This window comes from Cheilinus undulatus, linkage group 8, assembly GCF_018320785.1.
Source record: "Cheilinus undulatus linkage group 8, ASM1832078v1, whole genome shotgun sequence".
In the NCBI taxonomy this organism is placed as follows: domain Eukaryota; kingdom Metazoa; phylum Chordata; class Actinopteri; order Labriformes; family Labridae; genus Cheilinus; species Cheilinus undulatus.
The window spans coordinates 52,576,908-52,584,859 of NC_054872.1; positions in this window are offsets into that span (position 1 = coordinate 52,576,908).

Consider the following 7,952-nt stretch of genomic DNA (forward strand, 5'->3'; position numbering starts at 1 on the left):
AACTTCAGACATTTTTAGGAGGCAGAAGTGAAAGTTATTGGACTCCAGGATGGTGTATCATGATTTTTAGTACGATAATAGCACTTTTAGCTCAGTTAAGTTATGAAAAAAATGATGTTATCAACTAGGAATTTTTTAGGTTGAGCAACATTATTTTTGCCTAAATTGTGCATAGATTTGTTGGCATTTTGAATTAAAATTTTTATCTTGAGGCACGCCAGTAGTCGAGTGGTTAGGGCGCGTACCATGTACACAGGGGGCCCAGGTTCGAATCCGGCCTGTGGCACCATTTCCTGCATGTCTCTCCCCGCTCTCTTCCCTGTTTCCAAATCTATCCACTGTCCTCCTATCTCTAATGAAGGCACAAAAAAGCCCCAAAATAAATCTTTAAAAAATAATAATAATAATAAATAAATAAAATCTAAAAGTCCGCAAAAATAGTGCATTAAACTGAAAAAAATTCTAGGGAAGTGCCCGTCCCTCAGCCATCTTTTGTTTGGGCTTAGCCCCCAATTTTAAACCTGCCTGGCTCTGCGCCTGGCCAGTGCACCATTTTAACCCCTCAGCGACGCACATGCAGGACTTCTTCCATGGACTCAGAGTGTTTGAAGCGCTATTTCTCCCACTAAACATCATCAGAATTAAATGAAACGATTCGTGCCACTAGATATGGATGTCTGAGAGTGGGCTACATGTGTAAGGAAAAGTTTGTGTGCTCCTACGTGTGTGCTCGGGTGTGAATCTGCGTCTATGTTTACAGCAGGATATGCCGTCAGTGGAGTGTTTACAGTCAAAAATGCTGCTTCTGAGTTCTGCAGTCTGGGACTAAGAAAGGGGGGCATGTGGACAATTTCAACTTTGCCCTCACTTCATAGCAAGTGGATGGACATGCATGAGGATGCACGGGTCCTTTCGATCAATAGGAGAGAATATATCATATCTCAAATATGCAGTAAATTTTTATCTGTGCGTAATGAGCGTAATCGCAGTCACATTTTGGTTAGAGGTGGAAATGCGCGTATTCGTGATTCATATCCTACATATTTCCTCAGATTTTTTATGCCTGTACATAAAATAAACCTAACATGAACAAATGCATTCACTGGCATGATTTGGTAGAGGAGGAGGCTGGAGAAAAGGATGGTAAAACTGGTGTGTTTCTCACTCCAATAGACTCATCTGTTCAGCATGTAAGCCATCTCACTGAATCACAGTCATAGGCATAGTGTACAATAAATAGCATAAAAAGGGTGTAACTTTGATTTTTTTTTTTTTTTTTTAGTGGTCAGGGTTGAAGTTGTTGAAGAGATTTGAGTAAGTGAAAGTAAAAAAAAATGTTGAAAGGGAGCGAGGGTTAAATGTGCTTCCTCTGTCCCCTCTTAACTGTCCTGGGTTTTATTTTAGGTGAATGGTAGCAGCAGAGCTGTCCTGCAGAGAACCACGGCCTCAGACTTGGAGGTTCTGACCCTCGTCCTGACTGTTTCACTCTAACTCTCCTCACGGGAACATCTGCCTCTGGAAACACAAACTAAACTCTGCAGCACACTTCAGATCAGGCGTGAAAGTGTCAAGAAGAGACTAAACCTAGAACTGATCCACTGGTCTAATACCTGGTCCCACCACCAGCTCCTTAGCTAAATCATGACCCAATTTATAAAATCAAAACCAGTTGTTTTTAATAAAAATGGGACAGCTTTAACGTTAGATTGACCAAAAGATGCATCAGGATGGAGAGATGAAGACATATCCTTCAAAATAAAAGCACATCATTGATTTCTGCGACCCGCTGTAACTGGCTTTGCGACCTCTTTCTTTGTCCAGACCCACCAGTTGAGAACAAAAGATCTGTACCAGGGGTCGTCAACTGCTTTTGCACAAGGGCTTTATATTTCTGAGACTTCCATGGCTGTCGGTTTGATGCTAAGATGCTGATTGGTGTAAAACAAACAGAGAAAACATTACTTATGTTTTTATCCTCAGGCAGGTAAATCCCTCTCTCCAGGAGCAGAAAACTGCAGATGTAATCAGGTCTGGACTTGTTTGTCATGCAGCAGATTGAAACTGACGAAACTGTCGCTGCCTCAATGTTGGGGGTTGGTTTGATAGATGTAAGGAGTTAAAGACTAAAGATACTCTAAAGAACCCCACCTTTATTCCCACTCACATTTTCTGATTTTAATCCTCTCTTTGGGACTGGATGGGGAGCTTTAGGGGTCCTGGTGTGGCCCCTGGGCCACTGGTTGATGATCACTGATCTATCCCATTCAGGGTCACCAGTCAATCCCAGAGCTGAAATATAGAGACAGACAGGCAGCCGCTCACACTCACACCTACGGGCAATCTAGAGTCACCAATGATCATGTCTTTGGACTGAGGGAAGCTGGAGAGAACTTGCACGTCTATGAAGAAAGTAAACCGTTTCCACACACGACAGCATTTACCAGAGCCGGTCTGTAGTCCTGGTCCCTCGCTGGGTCAAAGGGGGAACAGAAAGGGTCTCAGACTGGGATTTAAACAGCACTGCATAACCATGCAGCACCTAAAGTTATTACAGAAATAATCCTAAATATGCCTGATAATTTACAACAATAAATAAATATAGTCAGGGGTGTAGCTAGGGATTTTGGGCCCCCAGAAAGAATTTACACAGAGCCCCCCTTAACTGCCAAGACAAGCAACAAATGTTGAGTCTTTTCTACAAATATCTCTGCATTTTAATGGATTTTTGAAACATAATTTCCCCATTTGTGAGCAATATTTTTACATTTTACATTTTAAATTAAATGTACTTGCAATATTTCACAGCGCTGGACTATACCATTTGGACATTTTTAAGAGAGGAGCAGTATTGGATTTACTCTATTTTATGCAGATTTCAGTCTGTTGACTGATTCATTTAGTCCAGTGTTACTCAACCAATCAGCAAAACTGTTGAGAAATGCATTTACAAGAGCCACAATCTAAGAAGTGAAAAGTGGTGATTAATATTAGGTTAAAGGTGGCAAAAATGGGCTAAGAGCGGCAAACACTGAGAGGAAAAGTGGCATAAAGGGCAGAAAGTGGCAAAAATGGGTGGGAAAAGACCAAAAAAAATGGCAAAAATCAGGATAAAAGCATCAAAAATGGGAAAGAAGTGACAAAAAGAAGTAGCAAAAATGGGTTAAAAGCAGCAAACACTGAGAAAAATGGCAAAAAGTGGCAAAACTGGGGGGGGAGTGACCAAAAACTGAGTTAACAGTGGCAAAAATGGTCCCAAAGTAGCAAAAACATGGAGAAAAATGGCAAAAAGGGCAGAAAGTGGCAAAAATGGGTGGGAAATGACTGAACTGAACTCCCTACTGAGGGCCCGGGTAATCAGTACCCTTTACTCTGTGCTACACCCCTGAATATAGTAATATTAAATACGGTATTTAAAACTGAAGGACTTTAACAGTGCTGGTAAATCTCTCAGAGCTTCTGTCACTGCTGCCTCTCAGATATTTCCAGTAAAATCCCTGTGTGGATTTAAAAATAACTTTGTCTTAAAGAAACAAAGGCAGGAGCCAGTGAGTCAGCATAGTGATACCTGCCCAGGTAGACTGTGGGGATATTTAAGGCGGCAGCAGAGGACTTCCTTTAGTAAACAGGGCTGTGTGCAGAGATGGGAGACCGTGAGTAGAACTGCTGAATGTGTTCATTAGAGCCGATTATGTATTTATTTTCTGGAAAAGCATTTCTGTTCATGTACTTTAACTTTGAAATAAGGTTTTTTTATTTTGAATATAATGGTCTGTTGCTGATCTTTCCCTCTCAGAACTTTCCGGCCCTGAGCTGACGGCGCTCTACAACTCTCCGGTGTTCCTCGCTGAGAGGATGAAGCGAGCACTGGGATCCAGCGCATTCCCAGTCGGAGTCTTCAGCCACACTGGAGTCAGGTCGGTCCTCACATTCCTTTAATAGACTCTAAATAAGGCTTCATATTCAAACATCTGCACCAGTGATCATCTACGGTGGCCCGGGGGCCACATCTGGCCCCCAGGAGATTTAAAAATCAAAAGATGTGCAGAGGAAGAACATGTGGCATTTTGAGTATGTTATTAAAAAATCCCTGAAGGTTTAAAACACTGGCTTAATGTTCAATGTTTTTTTTTTTTTATCATGATACCACTATGTTTTAGATGAGACAAAAAAGAAAAATGAATTATTATTATGTATATGTATATATGTCAATTATTAGCAGCAACATTCATTCACCATTATTTTTTGCATGTTTTGTTCTCCATTTACCAAATATGGTCAAAATTGCACCATCTGGTGGAGAGTAGCAAAAATGATCAATACCTAGGCAAAAGCCCAGGCTGACACCCAGATATGATAAACTGCATGTATGAAGCTTTAATGCCAGGTTGAATGGGTTTCAGTGGAGCATTTTTGGCTCTTAACAGCTGGAGGGTAACTTTTGCTTGTTAACAGTGTTTTAGACTTTCTGTACGAGCTGAGCTGGGAATAACAGGATCAGATAAAAGTACACAATCTTGTTAAAATTCATGCTGTACATGAACACAGCCAGAATGGTCAACAAATGAAAAACATAGAGCCTGTGCAGGGCCTGACATAAAGACAGGCTGTCAGCTCTGCAGCGCAGTAAGAAGAGCTTTAACCTGTCTATGATCCGTATGGAGCTTTAACACATGTCCACCTCAGCGGTCTGTGAATATCTGGAGTAAAATCTCCTCTGTCTGTTCCCCTCAGAGTGACTCTGGGAGATCAAGCTCAGTGGCTGATCCATAAAGGAGACAGTTATGGCATTACCTCTTAGACAGTGGTGACCAAGGCGAGTCAGATGAGCTCAGAGTGGGAGGTAAATCATCAATCAGCATGTTATTACCATGTAATTACCACAGAGTGGTTTAATTAGCATGTTATTACCATGTTATTATCACATAGTGGTTTAATTAGCATGTTATTACCACAGAGTGGTTTAATTAGCATGTTATTACCATGTTATTATCACATAGTGGTTTAATTAGCATGTTATTACCATGTTATTATCCCATAGTGGTTTAATTAGCATGTTATTACCACATAGTGGTTTAATTAGCATGTTATTACCACATAGTGGTTTATTGAACGTGTTAATACCACAGAGTGGTTTAATTAGCATGTTATTACCATGTTATTATCACATAGTGGTTTAATTAGCATGTTATTACCACAGAGTGGTTTAATTAGCATGTTATTACCATGTTATTACCACATAGTGGTTTAATTAGCATGTTATTACCACATAGTGGTTTATTTAACGTGTTAATACCACAGAGTGGTTTAATTACCATGTTGTTACCACAGAGTGGTTTAATTAGTGTGTTCTTACCATGTTATTACCACATAGTGGTTTAATTAGAATGTTATTACCATATAATTACCACAGAGTGGTTTAATTAGCATGTTATTACCATGTTATTACCACATAGTGGTTTAATTAGAATGTTATTACCATATTATTACCACAGAGTGGTTTAATTAGCATGTTATTACCATGTTATTACCACAGAATGATTTTATAAGTATGTTATTACCACAGAATGATTCTATAAGTATGTTATAACCATGTTATTATCACAGAATGATTCTATAAGTATGTTACTACCACAGAATGATTCTTTAAGTATGTTATAACCATGTTATTACCACAGAATGATTCTACAAGTATGTTATAACCATGTTATTACCACAGAATGATTCTATAAGTATGTTATTACCACAGAATGATTCTATAAGTATGTTATAACCATGTTATTACCACAGAATGATTCTATAAGTATGTTATAACCATGTTATTACCACAGAATGATTCTATAAGTATGTTATAACCATGTTACTACCACAGAATGATTCTATAAGTATGTTATAACCATGTTATTACCACAGAATGATTCTATAAGTATGTTTTTACCACAGAGTGATCAGTGTCTCTGCTGTTTCTTGGTGCAGGTCATTGAAGTCAGAGATTTCCAGGGGGAGAAGACGGTCAGTGACTTTGTAACGACCGGTGGCTCTGATTACAGCCTTCTCTTCAATAACTGTCACCATGCTTCAGATCGAATGATGAACCAGTGAACGTGGAGTTTTTCAGCTTTATAAACACAACGTCATGACTTGTTTCTTTTCTGTTTTAAAGACAATAAAACTTCACGTGTTCTCTCACTAAATCCTGCTCTTACTGTTTATTAATACCAGAGTGCATACATCTTTTCCAAGGTCTATTTCCATTACTTGTCAAGTACTTTCCAGGTCTATATTCAAGCTTGTTAAAGCACTGTTTTGTAGTTCCTATGGCTGCAATAAATCCTGTTTTTATTCTTAGGCTACTGTGTGGAGTACCACAGGGGTCCATTCTGAGACCATTATTATTTAATTCAATTAAATTTATTTATTAATATTTCTGATTTTTATTAATGACATGTCAGATTCTATGTTTGCAGATGACTTGACTCTCGCTCTCTCATTCTAATCTCTTCTTATTAATGCACAGCGCTAACACTGGCTGTGTAAAACACTTCACATGAACAAATCTCTCAGTATCATAAAGATGAGCTCTCTCCTCACTCTTTATTAGTTTAGCCCATCCTTATCTATCACACTCTACTGTTTAAAGCATACAACCAAAAGTTGACCTTTATGCAGTATTATTTTTTGCATGTTTTATTTCTTCCAAATACCAAATATGGTTTAATGGCACCATCTGGTGGAGAGTAGAAAAAAAAATCAATTCCAAGGCAAAAGCCCACATTGACACCCAGATCTAATAAAATGCATGGATGATGCTTTAAAGACCCTGTAAAGTGAAATCCAAAGTTTTTGTCTTAACACTCTAGAAATGTTGGAATCTGGTTGCTGTAAACATGTGAAAACTCTGAGATCTACATGAAACTGAATTCTGGATTTAGGCCATTTCATCTCTTTCCTGGCTTGGTTTCATGTGGGTGGGGCCAATATGGGGGCTCATGATGTCATGAGCCCACAGTAGAGAATGACCCCGCCCCTCTAACACTACAGTATTGTGGAAGGAAGCAGTCACCTGGAGCAGGGACTTCTGGTTCATTTTGTGCAAAGGAATCCAGTCTTGTACTCTTGTACCGTTCTATAATATTCATGTTTCATTGCAAAGTTACAGTTATGCATGTTTTGATTATTGGTTCATGTTTTTGGGGGAAAATATTTTTCCAAGTATGACACCATGAGTTAGGGGATTAATGCTGCAGAATACTTGTGTCCTAAGTGGGCGTGGTTTCAGCTCCTTCAACAGACACGCCCACACCATCCTGGAGCAGATTTTACTGCCTCATTTTTCATGATTTGAAGCTTAATTTTATAAACTTGGGAGACGCTTTATGTGACTGAAATTTGACCTGGGGCACACAGTGATCTATCATACCACAAACCTAAATACAGATTTATTTTTACTTTACAGCGTCTTTAGGAAAATGATGTACATGTTTTTGTAGTCTGTCCTCCGACCACTAGGGGCAGTGGTGAGCTCAGTGTTTGATTCTACGTCCTCTTTATTAGCTTGATTATGCTGTTGGGTGACTTTTACCTCTCCGTATGTTTACACTTTCTCCTGACGAGCCGTAAGGCGCCACTGACGTTACGTTACGTTCATCTTTATCCTGAAAAAAGAACAAGAAATCATTTTTTCCAGCATTACAGGGATTTAGTTCACGGGGGTAGCAGGTGTTTTGGTCTATCCAGTGACCGTGTTAACTGATGTCCTTCAGCCGGATAGGTCTGGAGTTGTAGCTACAACAGAGGTTAGAAACTGTAGATTACTCCTGAATTGCCGTTTTCATTTCCACATTAATAGAATTAAATAGAATCTAAAAAGTTCTCCGAGCCCCACTCCACGCCTCTGGGTGGCGCATGTCCATTAGTTCGTTTGAAAACCGCCATTACTCCCCAATAAAGAAGAA